This window comes from Lagenorhynchus albirostris, chromosome 11 (genome assembly GCF_949774975.1).
Source record: "Lagenorhynchus albirostris chromosome 11, mLagAlb1.1, whole genome shotgun sequence".
Classification (NCBI taxonomy): domain Eukaryota; kingdom Metazoa; phylum Chordata; class Mammalia; order Artiodactyla; family Delphinidae; genus Lagenorhynchus; species Lagenorhynchus albirostris.
The window spans coordinates 76,348,646-76,370,011 of NC_083105.1; the positions used below are offsets into that span (position 1 = coordinate 76,348,646).

Sequence of the window (21,366 nt, forward strand, 5' to 3'; positions counted from 1 at the left end):
TGGTCTTCTTTATGGTTTCCTTTGCTGCGCAAAAGCTTTTAAGTTTCATTAGGTCCCATTTGTTTACTCTTCTTTTTATTTCCATTTCTCTAGGAGGTGGGTCAAAAAGGACCTTGCTGTGATTTATGTCATAGAGTGTTCTGCCTATGTTTTCCTCTAAGAGTTTGATAGTTTCTGGCCTTACATTTAGGTCTTTAATCCATTTTGAGCTTATTTTTGTGTATGGTGTTAGGGAGTGATCTAATTTCATACCTTTACATGTAGCTGTCCAGTTTTCCCAGCACCACTTATTGAATAGGCTGTCCTTTCTCCACTGTACATTTCTGCCTCCTTTGTCAAAGATAAGGTGACCATATGTGCATGGGTTTATCTCTGGGCTTTCTATCCTGTTCCATTGATCTATCTTTCTGTTTTTGTGCCAGTACCATACCGTCTTGATTACTGTAGCTTTGTAGCATAGTCTGAAGTCTGGGAGCCTGATTCCTCCAGTTCCTTCTTTCGTTCTCAAAATTGCTTTGGCTATTCGGGGTCTTTTGTGTTTCCATACAAATTGCAAAATTTTTTGTTCTAGTTCTGTGAAAAATGCCAGTGGTAGTTTGATAGGGATTGCATTGAATCTATAGATTGCTTTGGGTAGTAGAGTCATTTTCACAATGTTGATTCTTCCAATCCAAGAACATGGTATATCTCTCCATCTATTTGTATCGTCTTTAATTTCTTTCATCAGTGTCTTATAATTTTCTGCATACAGATCTTTTGTCTCCTTAGGTAGGTTTATTCCTAGATATTTTATTCTTTTTGTTGCAATGGTAAATGGGAGTGTTTTCTTGATTTCACTTTCAGATTTTTCCTCATTAGTGTATAGGAATGCCAGAGATTTCTGTGCATTAATTTTGTATCCTGCCACTTTACCAAATTCATTGATTAGCTCTAGTAGTTTTCTGATAGCATCTTTAGGGTTCTCTATGTATAGGATCATGTCATCTGCAAACAGTGACAGCTTTACTTCTTCTTTTCCGATTTGGATTCCTTGTATTTCCTTTTCTTCTCTGATTTCTGTGGCTAAAACTTCCAAAACTATGTTGAATAAGAGTGGTGAGAGTGGGCAACCTTGTCTTGTTCCTGATCTTAGTGGAAAGGCTTTCAGTTTTTCACCATTGAGGATGATGTTTGCTGTGGGCTTGTCATATATGGCCTTTATTATGTTGAGGAAAGTTCCCTCTATGCCTACTTTCTGGAGGGCTCTTATCATAAATGGGTGTTGAATTTTGTCAAAAGCTTTCTCTGCATCTATTGAGATGATCATATGGTTTTTCTCCTTCAGTTTGTTAATATGGTTTATCACATTGATAGATTTGCGTATATTGAAGAATCCTTGCATTCCTGGAATAAACCCCACTTGATCATGGTGTATGATCCTTTTAATGTGCTGTTGGATTCTGTTTGCTAGTATTTTGTTGAGGATTTTTGCATCTATGTTCATCAGTGATATTGGCCTGTAGTTTTCTTTCTTTGTGACATCCTTGTCTGGTTTTGGTATCAAGGTGATGGTGGCCTCGTAGAAGGAGTTTGGGAGTGTTCCTCCCTCTGCTATATTTTGGAAGAGTTTGAGAAGGATAGGTGTTAGCTCTTCTCTAAATGTTTGATAGAATTCGCCTGTGAAGCCATCTGGTCCTGGGCTTTTCTTTGTTGGAAGATTTTTAATCACAGTTTCAATTTCAGTGCTTGTGATTGGTCTGTTCATATTTTCTATTTCTTCCTGATTCAGTCTTGGCAGGTTGTGCATTTCCAAGAATTTGTCCATTTCTTCCAGATTGTCCATTTTATTGGCATAGAGTTGCTTGTAGTAATCTCTCATGATCTCTTTTATTTCTGCAGTGTCAGTTGTTACCTCTCCTTTTTCATTTCTAATTCTATTGATTTGAGTCTTCTCCCTTTTGTTCTTGATGAGTCTGGCTAGTGGTTTATCTATTTTGTTTATCTTCTCAAAGAACCAGCTTTTAGTTTTATTGATCTTTGCTATTGTTTCCTTCATTTCTTTTTCATTTATTTCTGATCTGATTTTTATGATTTCTTTCCTTCTGCTAGCTTTGGGGTTTTTTTGTTCTTCTTTCTCTAATTGCTTGAGGTGCAAGGTTAGGTTGTTTATTCGAGATGTTTCCTGCTTCTTAAGGTGGGCTTGTATTGCTATAAACTTCCCCCTTAGAACTGCTTTTGCTGCATCCCACAGGTTTTGGGTCGTTGTGTCTCCATTGTCGTTTGTTTCTAGGTATTTTTTGATTTCCTCTTTGATTTCTTCAGTGGTCACTTCATTATTAAGTAGTGTATTGTTTAGCCTCCATGTGTTTGTATTTTTTACAGATTTTTTCCTGTAATTGATATCTAGTCTCATGGCGTTGTGGTCAGAAAAGATACTTGATACAATTTCAATTTTCTTAAATTTACCAAGGCTTGATTTGTGACCCAAGATATGATCTATCCTGGAGAATGTTCCATGAGCACTTGAGAAAAATGTGTATTCTGTTGTTTTTGGATGGAATGTCCTATAAATATCAATTAACTCCATCTCATTTAATGTATCATTTAAAGCTTGTGTTTCCTTATTTATTTTCATTTTGGATGATCTGTCCATTGGTGAAAGTGGGGTGTTAAAGTCCCCTACTGTGAATGTGTTACTGTCGATTTCCCCTTTTATGGTTGTCAGTATTTGCCTTATGTCTTGAGGTGCACCTAAGTTGGGTGCATAAATATTTACAATTGTTATATCTTCCTCTTGGATCGATCCCTTGATCATTATGTAGTGTCCTTCTTTGTCTCTTCTAATAGTCTTTGTTTTAAAGTCTATTTTGTCTGATATGAGAATTGCTACTCCAGCTTTCTTTTGGTTTCCATTTGCATGAAATACCTTTTTCCATCCCCTTACTTTCAGTCTGTATGTGTCTCTACGTCTGAAGTGGGTCTCTTGTAGACAGCAAATATATGGGTCTTGTTTTTGTATCCATTCAGCCAATCTGTGTCTTTTGGTGGGAGCATTTAGTCCATTTACATTTAAGGTAATTATCCACATCTTCTTTATTCATTCATCTGTCAATGGACATTTGGATTGCTTCCATGTTGTGGCTATCATAAACAGTGCTGTGATGAACATTGGGGTGCATGTACCTTTCAAACCATGTTTTTCTCCAGATATATGCCCAGGAGTGGGATTGCTGAATCATATGGTAGCTCTGTTGTTATTTTTTTGAGGAACCTCCATACTGTTCTCCATAGTGGCTGTACCAATTTACATTCCCACCAGGGAGCCCAGAGGGATCCCTTTTCTCCATACCCTCTCCAGCATTTATTGCTTGTAGATTTTTTTGATGATGGCCATTCTGACTCATGTGAAGTGATATCTTATTGTAGGTTTGATTTGCATTTCTCTAATAATTTGTGATTTTGAGCATTCTTTCATGTGCCTCTTGCACATCTGTATGTCTTTTTTGGAGAAGTGACTATTTAGGTCTTCTCATTTTTGATTGCCTTGTTTGTTTTTTTTGATATTGAGTTGAATGAGCTGTTTGTAAACTTTGGAGACTAATCCCTTGTCGGTCACTTTGTTTGCAAATATTTTTCCCCATTCTGTGGTTGTCTTTTCATTTTGTTTGTGGTTTCCTTTGGTGTGCAAAAGGTTTTGAGTTTAATTAGGTACCATTTGTTTATTTTTGTTTTTATTTTCGTTACTCTAGGAGGTGGATCAAAAAGATATTGCTGTGATTTATGTCAAAGAGTGTTCTACCTATGTTTTCCTCTAAGAGTTTTATAGTGTCCAGTCTTACATTTAGGTCTTTAACCCATTTTGAGTTATTTTGAGTATGGTGTTAAAAGAGTTCTATTTTCATTTTTTTACATGTAGCTCTCCAGTTTTCCCAGCACCACTTATTGAAGAGACAGTCTTTCCTCTGTTGTGTAGTCTTACCTACTTTGTCATAGATTAATAGACCATAGATGTGTGAGTGTATTTCTGGGCTTTCTATCCTGTTCCATTGATCTATATTTCTGTTTCTGTGCCATTACCATAGTGTTTTGATGAACATAGCTTTATAGTATAGATTGACGTCAGGGAGCTTGAGTCCTTCAGCTCTGTTTTTCTTTCTCAAGATTGCTTTGGCTATTCAGTGTCTTTTGTGTCTCCATACAAATTTTAAGATTTTTTGTTCTAGTTCTGTGAAAAATGCCATTGGTAATTTGATAAGGATTGCACTGAATCTGTAGATTGACTTGGGTAGTATAGTCCTTTTAACAATGTTGTTTCTTCCAATACAAGAACATAGTATGTATTGTATTTCCATCTGTTTATGTCATCTTCAATTTCTTTCATGAGCATCTTATAGTTTTTGGTGTACAGATCTTTTGTCTCCTTAGGTAGGTTTATGCCTAGGTATGTTATTCTTTTTGATGTGATGGTAAATGGTACTGTTTCTCTAATTCCTCTTTCTGTTGGTTCATTGTTACTGTATAGAAAGGCAAGAGATTTCTTTTTTTTTTTTATGGCCTTTACTATGTTGAGTTAGGTTCCCTCTATGCCCACTTTCTGGAGAGTTTTTATCATAAGTGGATGTTGAATTTTGTTGAAGGCTTTTTCTGCATCTATTGAGATGATCATATGGCTTTTATTCTTCAATTTGTTAATATGGTGTATCACATTGATTGATTTGAGTATACTGAAGAATCCTTGCATCCCTGGAATAAATCCCACTTGATCATGGTGTATGATCCTTTTAATGTGTGTTGGATTCTGTTTGCTAGTATTTTGTTGAGGAATATTGGATCTATATTTATCAGTGATATTGGTCTGTAATTTTCTTTTTTTGTAGTATCTTTGTCTTGTTTTGGTATCAGGGTGATGGTGGCCTTGTAGAATGAGTTTGGGAGTATTCCTTCCTCTGCAAATTTTTGGAAGAGTTTGAGAAGGATTGGTGTTAGCTCTTCTCTAAATGTTTAATAGAATTCACTTGTGAAGCCATCCAGCCCGGGACTTTGGTTTGTTGGAAGAGTTTTAATCAGAGTTTCAATTTCATTACTTGTGACTTGTCTGTTCATATTTTCTATTTCTTCCTGGTTCTGTCTTGGAAGGTTATACCTTTCTAAGAATTTGTCCATTTCTTCCAGGTTGTCCATTTCATTGGCATAGAGTTGCTTGTAGTAGTCTCTTAAGACACTTTGTATTTCTGCAGTGTCTGTTGTAACTTTTCCTTTTTCATTTCTAGTTTTATTGATTTGGGTCCTCTCCCTCTTTTTCTTGATGAGTCTGGCTGATGGTTTATCAATTTTGTTTATCTTCTCAAAGAACCAGTTTTTAGTTTTATTGATCTTTCCTATTGTTTTCTTTGTTTCTATTTCATTGATTTCTGCTCTGATCTTTATGATTTCTTTCCTTCTGCTAACTTTTGGTTTTGTTTCTTCTTCTTTTTCTAGATCTTTAGGTGTAAGGTTAGATTGTTTACCTGAGATTTTTCTTGTTTATTGAGGTAGGCTTGTATTGCTATAAACTTCCCTCTTAGAACTGCTTTTACTGCATCCCATAAGTTTTGGATTGTCATGTTATTGTTGTAATTTGTCCCTAGATATTTTTTGATTTCCTCTTTGATTTCTTCAGTGATCTCTTGGATATTTAGTAGTGTATTGTTTAGCCTCCATGTTTTTGTGTTTTTTACGGTTTTTTTCCCTGTAATTGATTTCTAATCTTATAGTGTTGTGGTCAGAAAAGATGCTTGATATGATTTCAATTTTCTTAAATTTACTGAGGCTTGATTTGTGACCAAAGTTCTGATCTATCCTGTAGAATGTTCCATGTGCACTTGAGAAGAAAGTATAATCTGCTGTTTTTGGATGGAATATCCTATAAATATCAATTAAATCTGTGTGGTCTACTGTGTCATTTAAAACTTGTGTTTCCTTATTAATTTTCATTTTGGATGATCTGTCCATTGGTGTAAGTGATGTGTTAAAGTCCGCCACTATTATTGTGTTACTGTTGATTTCCTCTTTTATAGCTGTTAGCATTTGCCTTATGTATTGAGGTGCTCCTATATTGGGTGCATATATATTTGTAATTGTTATATCTTCTTCTTGGATTGATCCCTTGATCATTATTTAGTGTCCTTCATTGTCTCTTGTAACGTAGTTTATTTTAAAGTCTATTTTATCTGATATGAGTATTGCTACTCTGGCTTTCTTTTCATTTCCATTTGCATGGAATATCTTTTACCATACCTCACTTTCAGTCTGTATGTGTCCCTGGGTCTGAAGTTGGTCTCTTGTAGACAGCATATATATGGGTCTTGTTTTTGTATCCATTCAATGAGCCTATGTCTTTTGGCTGGAGCATTTAATCCATTCACGTTTAAGGTAATTATCGATATGTATGTTCCTATTACCATTTTCTTTATTGTAATGGGTTTGCTTTTGTAGGTCCTTTTCTTCTCTTCTGTTTCCCACTTAGAGAAGTTCCTTTAGCATTTGTTCTACAGCTGGTTTGATGGTGCTGAATTCACTAGCTTTTGATTGTCTGTAAAGCTTTTGATTTCTCCATCAAATCTGAATGAGATCCTTGCCAGGTAGTGTAATCTTGGTTGTAGGTTCTTCCCTTTCATCACTTTAAATATGTCATGCCACTCCCTTCTGGCTTGTAGAGTTTCTGCTGAGAAATCAGCTGTTAACCTTATGGGAGCTCCTTTGTATATTATTTGTTTTTCCCTTGTTGCTTTTAATAATGTTTCTTTGTTTTTAATTTTGTCAATTTGATGACTATATGTCTTGGCATGTTTCTCTTTGGGTTTCTTCTGCCTGGGATTCTTTGCACTTCCTGGACTTGGACGGCTATTTCCTTTCCCATGTTAGGGAAGTTTTTGACTATAATCTCTTCAAATACTTTCTCTGGCCCTTTCTCTCTCTCTTCTCCTTCTGGGACCCCTATAATGTGAATGTTGTTGCATTTAATGTTGTCCCAGAGGTCTCTTAGGCTGTCTTCATTTCTTTTCTTTCTTTTTTGTTTATTCTGTTCCACTGCAGTGAATTCCACCATCCTGTCTTCCAGGTCACTTATCTGTTCTTCTGCCTCAGTTATTCTACTATTGATTCCTTCTAGGGTATTTTTCATTCCAGTTATTGTATTGTTCATCTCTGTTTGTTTGTTCTTTAATACTTCTAGGTCTTTGTTAAACAGTCCTGACATCTTCTCGATCTTTGGCTCCATTCTTTTTCTGAGGTCCTGGATCATCTACACTATCATTATTCTGAATTCTTTTTCTGGAAGGTTGCCTATTTCCACTTCATTTAGTTGTTTTTCTGAGGTTTTATCTTGTTCCTGCATCTGGTACATAGCCCTCTGCCTTTTCATTTTGCCTATCTTTCTGTGAATGTGGTTTTTTTTTCTACAGGCTGCAGGATTGTAGTTCTTTTTGCTTCTGCTCTCTGCCCCCTAAGGCAAGAGATTTCTGTATATTAATTTTGTATCCTGCATCATTACCAAATTCATTGATGAGCTCTAGTTTATTTCTGGAAGAATCTTTATGGTTTTCTATGTATAATATCATGTCATCTGCAAACAATTACAGTTTTACGTCTTCCTTTCCAATTTGGATCCATTTTATTTGTTTTTCTTGTCTGGATGCCATGGCTAACACTTCCAAAACTATGTTGAATAAAAGTGGTGAAACTGGACATCCTGTCTGGTTCTTGATCTTAGAGGAAATGCATTCACCCTTTCACTATTGAGTGTGATTATGATGTTGTAGGCTTGTCATGTATGGCCTTTATTATGTTGAGGTATGTTCCCTCTCTGCACACCTTCTGGAGATTTTTTATCATAAATGGGTGTTGAATTTTGTCAGAAGGTTTTTCCGCATTTATTTAGATGATTATGTGGTTTTTTTGTGGTTTTTTTTTTTGCGCGGTACCTGGGCCTCTCACCACTGTGGCCTCTCCCATTGCGGAACACAGGCTCCGGACACACAGGCTTAGCAGCCATGACTCACGGGACTAGCCGCTCCGTGGCATGTGGGATCTTCCCATGGCTCACGGGCCTAGCCGCTCCATGGCATGTGGGATCTTCCCAGACCAGGGCACGAACTCGTGTCCCCTGCATCGGCAGGCAGACTCTCAATCACTGCACCACCAAGGAAGCCCTGTTTTTATTCTTTAATTTATTAATGTGGTGTATCACACTGATAGATTTGTGGAAAATGAAAAATCCTTGCATTCCTGGGATCAGTCCTACTAAATCATGGTGAATGATCCTTTTAATGTGTTGCTGAATTCAGATTGCTAGTATTTTGTTGAGGATTTTTGCACCTATGTTCATCAGTGATATTGGCCTGTAATTTTTTGTGTGTGTGGTATCTGTCTGGTTTTGGTATCATGGTGATGGTGGTCTCATAGAATGAGTATGGGACTGTTTCTTCCTCTGCATTTTTTTTGGAGTGGTTTCAGAAGGATAGGTGTTAACTCTTCTCTAAATGTTTGATAGAATTCACCTGTGAAGCCATCTGGCCCTGGATTTTTTCTTTGTTGGGCGTTTTTTCATCACAGTTTCAACTGCAGTACTTGTTCTTGGCCTGTTCATATTTTCTATTTCTTCCTGGTTCAGTCATGGGAGATTGTACAATAACTTTCTAAGAATTTGTACATTTCTTCCATGTTGTCCGTTTTATTGGCCTATAGTTGTCTGTAGTAGTCTCTTTGACCTTTGCATTTCTGTGGTGCTTGTTGTAACTTCTCCTTATTCATTTGTAATTTTACTGATTTGAGCTCTTTCCCTTTTTCTCTTGATGAATCTGGCTAAAGGTTTATCAATTTTGTTTATCTTTTTCAAAGAACCAACTTTTAGTTTCATTGTTCTCTGCTATTGTTGTCTTCATGTCTATTTCACTTATTTCTGCTCTGATCTTTATGATTTCTTTCCATCTACTAACTTTGGGTTTTGTTTGTTCTTCTTTCTCTAGTTGCTTTAGGTGTAAGGTTAAGTTATTTGTGATTTTTCTTGTTTCCTGATGTAAGATTGTATTGATATGAAGTTCCCTCTTAGAACTGCTTTTGCTCTGTCCCATACGTTTTGGATTGTAATACTTTCATTTTCATTTCTCTGTAGATATTGTTAGATTTCCTCTTTGATTTCTTCAGCAATACATTGGATCTTTAGCATAATGTTTAGCTTCCATGTGTTTGTGTTTCTTACAGTTTTTTTCTTGTAGTTGATTTCTAATTTCATACCGTTGTGGTGGGAAAAAAAATGCTTGTGTTTTCACTTTTAAGAAAATTGTGTTTTCAATTTTCTTAAATTTACTGAGGCTCACTTTGTGGACCAGCATGTGGTCACTCCTGGAGAATGTTCCATATCCACTTGATAAGAATGTGTATACTGCTTCTTTTGGATGGAATGCTCTATAAATATCAAAAAAGGCCATCTGGTCTAATGTGCCATTTAAAGCTTGTGTTTCCTTATCGATTTTCTATCTGGATGATCTATCCATTGATGAAAGTGGGGTGTTAATGTCCCACACTATTGTGTTACTGTCAATTTCTCCTTTTATGGCTGTTAGTATTTGCCTTTATATTGAGGTGCTCCTGTGTTGGGTGCATATATATTTATAATTGTTGTGTCTTCTTGGATTGATTCCTTGATCATTATATAGTGTCCTTTCTTGTCTCTTCTAAGAGTCTTTATTTTAAAGTCTATTTTCTCTGATATTTGTATTGCTAATCCAGCTTTCTTTTGATTTCCATTTGCATGGAAAATCTTTTTCCCTCCCCTCACTTTCAGTCTGTCTGTGTCCCTATATCTGAAGTGGGTCTTTTGTGGACAATATATATGCAGGTTTTGTTTTTGTATCCATTCAGCCAGTCTGTATCTTTTGGTTGGAGCATTTAATCAGTTTATGTTTAAGGTAATTATTGTATGTGTGTTCTTATTGCCATTTTGTTAATTGTTTCAGATTTCTTTTTATTGGTCTTTTTTTCTTACCTTCCTCTTTTGTTCTGTTCTCTTGTGATTTGTTGACTAACTTCAGCATTGTGTTTGGATTCCTTTTTCTTCTTTGTGTGTGTTTCTATTGCCGATTTTCAGTTTGTGCTTACCATGAGGTTTTGATATGGCAGTCTATATACAAACAAGATTGTTTTATGTTGCTGGTCTTTTAATTTCAAATGCATTCCCAAGATTGTCCATTTGTGCTCTCCCCCAGTTGCTGCTTTTGGTATCATATTTGTGTGCAGATGATTTCCTACCTTTACCATATATTTGCCTTTACCGGTGAGCTTTTCCATTTGCAACTTAATTTTTTGTATTAGTGGACTTTGCTTTTCCACTTAGAGAAGTTTCTTTAGCATTTATTGCAAAGCTGGTCTCTTGGTGCTGAATTCTATTACCTTTTGCTTCTATGTAAAGCTTTTGATTTCTCTGTTGAATCTGAATGAGAGCCTGGGTGGGTAGAGTATTTTTGGTTGTAGTTTCTTACCTTTCATCACTTTAAATATATCATGCCACTCTTTTCTGGTCTGCAGAGTATCTGCTGAGAAATCAGCTGATAACCTTATGGGAGTTCCCTTGTACATTATTTGTTGTTTTTTCCTTGTTGCTTTTAATATTTTTTCTTTCCTTTAATTTTTGTCAACTTGATTACTCCATGTCTCAGCACGTTATTCCTTGGGTTTATCCTGCCTGGGACTCTCTGCACTTCCTAGACTTGGGTGACTGTTTCCTTTCCCTTGTTAGGGAAGTTTTCAGCTATTATGTCTTCAAATTATTTTCTCAAGTCCTTTCTCTTCTCATTCTGGGACCAATATAATGTGAATGTTTGTGCATTTAATGTTGTTTCAGAGGAGTCATATACTGTCTTCATTTCTTTTCATTCTTTTTTCTTTATTCTGTTCCACAGCCATGTTTTCTACCATTCTGTCATCCAGCTCACTTATCCATTCCTCTGCCTCAGTCATTCTGCTATTGATTCCTTCTAGTGTATTTTTCATTTCAGTTATTGTATTGTTCATCTCTGTTTGTTTTTTACTTCTTCTGGGTATTTGTTAAACATTTCTTCTATCTTCTCAATTTTGTGCCTCCATTCCTTTTCCAAGATCTTGGATTATCTTCACTATCATTACTTATGTTGTTCCTTCATCTGGGACATATTCCTCTGCTATCGCACTTCCACAGTCTGCAGGATTGTAGTTCTTGCTTCTGCTGTCTGCGTCCTAGTGGATGAGGCTGTCTAAGAGGCTTGTGTAGGCTTCCTGGTGGGAGGGACTGGTTCCTGCCCACTGGTGTATGGAGCTGAGTCTTGTCCCTCTGATGGTCATGGCTGAGCTCACGAAAAATTTAAGTAGCCTGTCTGCTGATGGGTGTGGCTGTGCTCCCTCCCTGTTAGTTGTTTGACCTGAGGTGTCCCAGCACTGGGTCCTACAGATTCTTGGGTGTGACTAGGTCTTGGGGAAGAAATGGCAGCCTCCAGGAGGGCTCATGCCAATGAGTACTCCCCAGAAGTACCGCTGTTAGTGTCCGTGGAGTGAGCTGCAGCCACCCCCCACCTCCGCAGGAGACCCTCCAATATTAGAAGGTTAGTTTGGCCTAATCTCTTATGAGGTCACTGCTCTTTTTTTCTGGACCCTGTTCTGCACAAGACCTTGTGTGTGCCCTCGAAGAGTGGAGTTTCTCTTTCCCCCAGTCCTGTGGAATTCCTGCAATTAAACCCTTCTGTTCTTTAAAACCAGATGCTCTGGGGGTTCCTTCTCCCATGGCCAGACTCCCAGGCTGGGAAGCCTGAAGTGGGGCTCAGGACATTCACTCCTGTGGGAGAACTACTATGGTATAATTATTTTCCAGTTTGTGGGTTGCCCACCCGGTGGGTGTGGGATTTGATTTTATCTCAGTTGTGCCCTGGATACTGTCTCACTGTGGCTTCTTCTTCTTCTTTGGATGTAATGTATCCTTTTGGTAGGTTCCAGAATTTTTTCTCAGTGGTCGTTAAGCAATTAGTTGTGATTTTCATGTTTTCATAAGAAGAGGTAAGCTCACATCCTTCTACACCACCATCTGGCGCTAAGTTTTGCCATTTTAATTACAGTGTGTCTTGCTGTGGACCCCTTTGGGTTCATCTTGTTTCAGACTCTCTGTGCTTTTAGGTCCTGGATGTCTGTTTCCTTTCCACATTAGGGAAGTTTGGGGCTATTATTTCTTCATTGAATTTCTCTGCCTGTTTATTTCTCTCCTTTTCGTCTAGAACCCCTCTAGTGTAAATGTTAGTACACTTAGTGTTGTCCCAGAAATCCCTTAAATTGTCCTCATTTTTTAAAAATCCTTTTCTTTTTTTCTTTTCAGCTTGGATGATTTTCACTATCCTATCTACTAGTTTCCTGATTTTTTTCTATTTACCATCTAATCTACCATTGAATCCTTCTAGTGACTTTTTTTTTATTGGAGTATAATTGCTTTACAATGGTGTGTTAGTTTCTGCTTTATAACAAAGTGAATCAGTTATACATAAACATATGTTCCCATATCTCTTCCCTCTTGCGTCTCCCTCACTATCCCACCCTCGCTATCCCACACCTCTAGGTGGTAACAAAGCACCAAGCTGATTTCCCTGTGCTATGCGGCTGCTTCCCACTAGCTATCTATTTTACGTTTGGTAGTGTATATATGTCCATGCCACTCTCTCACTTTGTCACAGCTTACCCTTCCCCCTCCCCATATCCTCAAGTCCATTCTCTACTAGGCCTGTGTCTTTCTTCCCGTCTTACCCCTAGGTTCTTCATGACCTTTTTTTTCTTAAATTCCATATATATGTGTTAGCATATGGTATTTGTTTTTCTCTTTCAGACTTACTTCACTCTGTATGACAGATTCTAGGTCCATCCACCTCACTACAAATAACTCAGTTTCATTTCTTTTTATGTCTGAGTAATATTCCATTGTATATATGTGCCACATCTTCTTTATCCATTCATCTGTTGATGGACATTTAGGTTGCTTCCATCTCCTGGCTATTGTAAATAGAGTGCAATGAACATTTTAGTACATGACTCTTTTTGAATTATAGTTTTCTCAGGCTATATGCCCAGTAGTGGGATTTCTGGGTGGTATGGTAGTTCTATTTCTAGTTTTTTAAGGAACCTCCATACTGTTCTCCATAGTGGCTGTATCAATTTACATTCCCACCAGCACTGCAAGAGTGTTCCCTTTTCTCCACACACTCTCCAGCATTTATTTTTTCTAGAATTTTTGATGATGGCCATTCTGCCCGGTGTGAAATAATATCTCATTGTAATTTTGATTTGCATTTCTCTCATGATTAATCACATTGAGCATTCTTTCATGTGTTTGTTGGCAATCTGTATATCTTCTTTGAAGAAATCTCTATTTATGTCTTCTGCCCATTTTTGGATTGGGTTGTTTGTTTTTTGTTGTTGAGCTGCATGAGCTGATTGTAAATTTTGGAGATTAATCCTTTGTCAGTTGCTTCATTTGCAAATATTTTCTCCCATTCTGAGGGTTGTCTTTTGGTCTTGTTTATGGTTTCCTTTGCTGTGCAAAAGCTTTGAAGTTTCATTAAGTCCCATTTGTTTTTATTTCCATTTCTCTAGGAGGTGGGTCAAAAAGGATCTTGCTGTGGTTTATATGATAGAGTGTTCTGCCTATGTTATCCTATAAGAGTTTGATATTGTCTAGCCTTACTTTTAGGTCTTTAATCCATTTTGAGTTAATTTTTGTGTATGGTGTTAGGGAGTGTTCTAATTTCATTCTTTTAAATCTACCTGTCCAGTTTTCCAAGCACCACTTATTGTAGAGGCTGTCTTTTCTCCACTGTATATTCTTGCCTCCTTTATCAAAGATAAGGTGACCATATGTGCATGGGTTTATCTTGGGCTTTCTATCCTGTTCCATTGATCTATATTTCCGTTTTTGTGCCAGTACCATACTGTCTTGATTACTGTAGATTTGTAGCATAGTCCTTAGGTAGGTTTATTCCTAGACATTTTATTCTTTTTGTTGCAATGGTAAATGGGAGTGTTTTCTTGATTTCACTTTCAGATTTTTCTCATTAGTATATAGGAATGCCAGAGATTTCTGTGCATTAATTTTGTATCCTGCTACTTTACCAAATTCATTGATTAGCTCTAGTAGTTTTCTGGTAGCATCTTTAGGATTCTCTATGTATAGTATCATGGCATCTGCAAACAGTGACAGCTTTACTTCTTCTTTTCTGATTTGGATTCCTTTTATTTCCTTTTCTTCTGTTATTGCTGTGGCTAAAACTTCCAAAACTATGTTGAATAATAGTGGTGAGAGTGGGCAACCTTGTCTTGTTCCTGATCTTAGTGGAAATGCTTTCAGTTTTTCACCATTGAGGATGATGTTGGCTGTGGGTTTGTGCCTTTATTATGTTGAGGAAAGTTACCTCTGCAGGGTTTTAATCGTGAATGGGTGTTGAATTTTGTTGAAAGCTTTCTCTGCATCTATTGAGATGACCATATGGTTTTTCTCCTTCAATTTGTTAATATTCTGTATCACGTTGATTTGCGTATATTGAAGAATCCTTGCATTCCTGGAATTAACCCCACTTGATCATGGTGTATGATCCTTTTAATGTGCTGTTGGATTCTGTTTGCTAGTATTTTGTTGAGGATTTTTGCATCTATGTTCATCAGTGATATTGGCCTATAGTTTGCTTTCTTTGGGACATCTTTGTCTGGTTTTGGTATCAGGGTGATGGTGGCCTCTTAGAATGAGTTTGGGAGTGTTCCTCTCTCTGCTATATTTTGGAAGAGTTTGAGAAGGATAGGTATTAGCTCTTCTCTAAATGTTTGATAGAATTCGCCTGTGAAGCCATCTGGTCCTGGGCTTTTCTTTGTTGGAAGATTTTTAATCACAGTTTAAATTTTAGTGCTTGTGATTGGTCTGTTCATATTTTCTGTTTCTTCCTGGTTCAGTCTTGGCAGGTTGTGCATTTCTAAGAATGTGTCCATTTCTTCCAGGTTGTCCGTTTTATTGGCATAGAGTTACTTGTAGTAATCTCTCATGATCTTTTATATCTCTGCAGTGTCAGTTGTTACTTCTCCCTTTTTATTTCTAATTCTATTGATTTCAGTCTTCTTCCTTTTTTTCTTGATGAGTCTGGCTAATGGTTTTTCAGTTTTGTTTATCTCTTAAAAGAACCAGCTTTTAGTTTTATTGATCTTTGGTATCATTTCCTTCATTTCTTTTTCATTTATTTCTGACCTGATCTTTATGATTTCTTTCCTTCTGCTAACTTTGGGGTTTTTTGTTCTTCCTCCTCTAATTGCTTTATGTTCACAGTTAGGTTGTTTATTTGAGATGATTCCTGTTTTTTAAGGTATGATTGTATTGCTATAAACTTCCCTCTTAACTGCTTTTGGTGCATCCCATAGGTTTTGGGTCATCGTTTCTCCACTGTCATTTGTTTCTAGGTACTTTTTGATTTCCCCTTTGATTTCTTCAGTGATCACTTCGTTATTAAGTAGTGTATTGTATAGCCTCCATGTGTTTGTATTTTTTACAGGTCTTTTCCTGTAATTAATATCTAGTCTCATAGTGTCGTGGTCGGAAAGATACTTGATATGATTTCAATTTTCTTAAATTTACCTAAGCTTGATTTGTGACTGAAGACATGATCTATCCTGGAGAATGTTCCATGAGCAGTTGAGAAAAATGTGTATTCTTTTGTTTATGGATGGAATGTCCTATAGATATAAATTAAGTTCATTTTGTTTAATGTATCTTTTAAAGCTTGTGTTTCCATATTTATTTTTCATTTTGGATGATCTGTCCATTGGTGAAGCTGGGGTGTTAAATTCCCTTACTATGAATGTGTTACTGTCGATTTCCCCTTTTATGGCTGTTAATATTTGCCTTATGTATTGAGGTGCTCCTATGTTGGGTGCATAAATATTTACAATTGTTATATCTTCTTCTTGGATCGATTCCTTGATCATTATGTAGTGTCCTTCTTTGTCTCTTCTAATAGTTTTTATTTTTAAGTCGATCTTGTCTGATATGAGAATTGCTACTCCAGCTTTTTTTTGGTTTCCATTTGCATGGAATATCTTTTTCAATCTCCTCACTTCCAGTCTGTATGTGTTCCTAGGTCTGAAGTGGGTCTGTTGTAGACAGCATATATGGGTCTTGTTTTTGTATCCATTCAGCCAGTCTGTGTCTTTTGGTGGGAGCATATAATCCATTTACATTTAAGGTAATTATTGATATGTATGTTCCTATATCCATTTTCTTAATTGTTTTGGGTTTGTTATTGTACGTCTTTTCCTTCTCTTGTGTTTCTTACCTAGAGATGTTCCTTTAGCATTTGTTGTGAAGCTGGTTTGGTGGTGCTGAACTGTCTCAGCTTTTGCTTGTCTGTAAAGGTTTTAATTTGTCCCTCAAATCTGAATGAGATCCTTGCTGGGTAGAGTGATCTTGGTTGCAGGTTTTTCTCCTTCATCACTTTAAATATGTCCTGCCAGTCCCTTCTGGCTTGCAGAGTTTCTGCTGAAAGATCAGCTGTTAACCTTATGAGGATTCCCTTCTGTGTTATTTGTTTTTTTTCCCTTGCTGCTTTTAATATGTTTTCTTTGTATTTAATTTTTGACAGTTTGCTTAATATCTGTCTTGGCATGTTTCTCTTTGGATTTATCCTGTATTGGACTCTGTGCTTCCTGGACTTGATTAACTATTTCCTTTCCCATATTAGGGAAGTTTTCAACTATAATCTTTTCAAATATTTCCTCAGTCCCTTTCTTTTTCTCTTCTTCTTCTGGAACCCCTATAATGCGAATGTTGGTGCATTTAATGTCCCAGAGGTCTCTGAGACTGTCCTCTGTTCTTTTCATTCTTTTTCTTTATTCTGTTCTGCAGTAGTTATTTCCACTATTTTACCTTTCAGGTTACTTATCCGTTCTTCTGCCTCAGTTATTCTGCTATTGATACCATCTAGAGTATTTTTTATTTTATTTATTGTGTTGTTCATCATTGCTTGTTTCCTCTTTAGTTCTTCTAGGTCCTTGTTAAATGTTTCTTGCATTTTTTCTATTCTATTTTCAAGATTTCGGATCAACCTTACTATCATTATTCTGAATTATTTTTCAGGTAGACTGCCTCTTTCCTCTTCATTTGTTAGGTCTGGTGGGTTTTTATCTTGATCCTTCATCTGCTTGGGTTTTTCTGTCTTCTCATTTTGCTTATCCTACTGTGTTTGGGGTCTCCTTTTTGCAGACTGCAGGTTCGTAGTTCCCGTTGTTTTTGGTGTCTGTCCCCAGTGGCTAAAGTTGGTTCAGTGGATTGTATAGGCTTCCTGGTGGAGGGGACTAGTGCCTGTGTTGTGGTGGATAAGGCTGGATCTTGGCTTTCTCTTGAGCAGGTCCATGTCTGGTGGTGTGTTTTGGGGTGTCTGTGGCCTTATTTTGATTTTATGCAGCCTTTCTGCTAATGGGTGGGGTTGTGTTCCTGTCTTGCTAGTTGTTTGGCATAGGGTGTCCAGCACTGTAGCTTGCTTGTTGTTGAGTGACGCTGGGTCTTGATGTTGAGATGGAGATCACTGGGAGATTTTCCCCGTTTGATATTACATGGAGTTGGGAGATTTCTTGTGGACCTGTGTCCTGAAGTTTGCTCTCCCACCTCAGAGGCACAGCACTGACTCCTGGCTGGAATATCTAGAGGCTTTCATCCACACGGCTCAGAATAAAAGGGAGAAAAATTAGAAAGAAATAAAGAAAGAGGATAAAATAAATTTATTAAAATAAAAAATAATTGGGCTTTCCTGGTTGCGTAGTGGTTGCAAGTCTGCCTGCCAATGCAGGGGACACAGGTTCATGCCCTGGTCCAGGAAGATCCCACATGCCGCGGAGCAGCTAGGCCCGTGAGCCATGGCCACTGAGCCTGCACGTCTGGAGCCTGTGCTCCGCAATGGGAGAGGCCACAGCCATGAGACGCCCGTGTTCCACAAAAAAAAAAAAAGAAAAAAATTATTAAGAAAAAACAAAATTTTTTTTAAGTAAAAACAAAAACGTACGGACAGAACTCTAGGACAGATGGTGAAAGCAAAGCTATACAGACAAAATTCACACAGAAGCATACACATACATACTCACAAAAAGAGGAAAAGGGTAAATAATAATATATCCTGCTCTCAAAGTCCACCTGCTCAATTTTGGATGATTCGTTGTCTATGCAGGTATTCCACAGATGCAGGGTACATCAAGTTGATTGTGGAGATTTAATGCACTGCTCCTGAGGCTGCTCGGAGAGATTTCCTTTTCCCTTCTTTGTTTGCCAAGCTCCAGGGGCTCAGCTTTGGATTTGGACCCGCCTCTGCGTGTAGGTCGCCTGAGGGCGCCTGTTCTGCGCTCAGACAAGACGTGGTTAAAGGAGCAGCTGATTCAGGGGCTCTAGCTCAGGCCAGTTTGGAGGGAGGGGTACCGATGTGGGGCAAGCCTGGGGTGGCAGAGGCCGGTGTGACGTTGCGCCAGCCTGAGGCACTCCGTGCATTCTCCCGGGGAAGTTGTCTCTGGATCTCGGGACCCTGGCAGTGGTGGACTGCACAGGCTCCCGGCAGGGCAGGTGTGGATAGTGACCTGTGCTCGCACACAGCCTTATTGGTGGTGGCAGCAGCAGCCTTAGCACCTCATGCCTGTCTCTGGGGCCCTCTCTGATAGCCGCGGCTCGCGCCCGTCTCTGGAGCTCCCTTAAGCAGCACTTTTAATCCCCTCTCTTCGCACACGAGGAAACAAAGAAGGAAGAAAAAGTCTCTTGCCTCTTTGGCAGGTCCAGGCTTTTTCCCGGACTCCCTCCTGGCTAGCTGTGGTGCACTAACCCCTTCAGGCTGTGTTCACGCCGCCAGTCCTCTCCCTGCGATAGGACTGAAACCGGAGCCTCAGCTCCCAGCCCCCACCCGTCCCAGCGGGTGAGTAGACAAGCCGCTCGGGCTGGCGAGTGCTGGTCGGCACCAGTTCTCTGTGCGGGAATCTCTCTGCCTTGCCCTCCGCACCCCTGTTGCTGCACTCTCCTCTGCGGCTCCAAAGCTTCCCCCCTCCGCCATGCGCAGTCTCTGCCCACGAAGGGGCTTCCTAGTGTGTGGAAACCATTCCTCCTTCACAGGTCCCTCCCACTGTTGCAGGTCTCGTCCCTATCTTTTGTCTCTGTTTTTTCTTTTTTCTTTTGCCCTACCCAGGTACATGGGGAGTTTCTTGCCTTTTGCGGGGTCTGAGGTCTTCTGCCAGCATTCAGTGGGTGTTCTATAGGAGCAGTTCCACGTGTATATGTATTTCTCATGTAACTGTGGGGAGGAAGGTGATCTCCAAGTCTTACTCTTCCACCATCTTCCTGAACCAAGCCCTTCTAGTGATTTTTAAATTTCAGTTATTATATTCTTCAGCTTTGTTTTGCTCTTCTTTATATTTTCCAGTTCTTTATAACCTTCTTACTGTGTTCATACATTCTTCTCCCAAATTTGTTGAGCATCTTTATGATCATTACCTTGAACTCTCCTTGGTAATATTCCTTATTTCCAGTTCATTTATTTCTTTTTCTGAGGTTTTATCTTATTCCTTCATTTTTAATATATTCTTCTGTCTGTTCATTTTGTCTAATTCTCTATGTTTATTTCTATGTTTAGGTAGGTTGCTTATGTTTCTCAGTCTTGGAGAAGTGGCTTTATGTTGGAGACATCCTATTGAGCCCAGCAGCATACTTCCCTCTGGTCACCAGACATATCGCTGTAGTGGAGCCCCCTATATGGGCAGTGTAGGCCCTTCTCTTTTGTCAGTGCCGGCTACTGTGGGATGCTGGTAAACGTGGCTGACTCTTGCCCTTGTTGTCTGCCAGACCCTGCCTTGTGTCATGATTGGTGGCCTGCTGGTGGGTGCAGTTGGGTTCCAATGCTGGTGGCTGTGTGGCCTGGGAGTTCTCAGGGTTGGTGCTAGCTGCTGGTGGTTGGTGGATGTCCTGGTCCACTGGCTGATGAACCTGGGAAGGCTCAGTTCAAACCCAGGCAGGTTTGGGCCCACTGATTGGAGGGGCAAGTCCCAGAGTGTCTAATTGCAGGACCCTGGCAGGGGGAGGGGTCATTACAGTGGAGGGCTCCTGTCTGCCCACTAGGGGGCAGGGCTGAGTTTGAGGCAGCTGCCTGCAAGGCCCAGAGAGCCCAAGGTTGGTGCCAGTCTACTAGTAGGCTACTCCAGCATATTGGTAGCCACGTTTTCAAGTAATCAATGGCTACATTTCACTAATGTCTCCCTTATTGTACAGTGCAGCTTTATACACTGTATCTGGAATATGTTCTTAAAATATGTAAATAGAAAAGGTATACTAACCATTAGCAAGGTTATCTATGGATAGTGTGATTAAATACCCTTTTATTTACTTTTTTATGTTACCTTATCCTCAAGAATTTTACCATGAGCTCTTAAGAAAAGATGTCAATCAAATGTATAGAAATACCAACATTATAAATAAATCAATTTGACATACCAACTCGCCACTTCTACAGCATGACTAGATATTCCTAATCCAATTCATACCTTTTTATCTCTGGGGTTGAGAGATAGATGATTACGTCAACAAGCAGAGATTTTACCTCTGGGACTGATATACAATGGAGGATACGTAACAAAGGATTCTATCTAGGAAATCTTTGGCAATAAATACAAATATTGGTAATAGTAGTTTGATTAGCTGTTAATAGAAAATGTGGTGTCTTTTTACTGAGCTAGAATCTATTATTTTCTTTCAATTAAATCCAGAAAAATCTGGTTGCTTCAGATGAGCTTGGGAAGAGCGGATGAGTGGAATTCTATATTCCAAGTATAGATGCTTAATAAAGGGTGAGTGAGCTGGCAGAAGTTAAACTGGCTCCCAGATCACTCATTCGTTCCAAATTTCAAATTCATCTTTATAGAGAATATATATTAAATTTTTCTTACTCATTTAATTAATATAATTTGTACACTCATTGATCTTTTTCTGTAATAAGGATCAAAATATATTGAAATTTTCTTATTGCCAGAAACATTGTGGACTATTTACAGCAGTGGTCTCAATTGAAGGCTTGCATGAGAATCCCCTGGAGAGCTTTTCTGAAAATAGGATCTTTGCAGATTCTACTTCAGAAGGCTTGGGGTGCAGTCTAAAGGTTTGTCTTTGAAAAAACTCCCCAGGTCATGCTGATGCACATTTGGGTTGAGAACCAGTTTAGAAAATCATTCTGGAATAGGATAATAAAAAACCTCCGATGGTGAAACTTTTTTTTTTTTTTTGAGATTTGGAACAGAAGATCAATACAATTAAAACATGTTTATGGATATAATGGACTTGGTTTTGGACTT

The 21,366-nt window shown here is 38.4% G+C and overlaps 1 protein-coding gene across 3 annotated transcripts in view; it reads left to right on the top strand.

Moving 5' to 3' along the window:
* Positions 1-21,366, top strand: part of CPNE8 (copine 8) — a 329,571-nt gene that overhangs the window by 197,741 nt on the left and 110,464 nt on the right. The gene's annotated exons all lie outside the window — the stretch shown is intronic.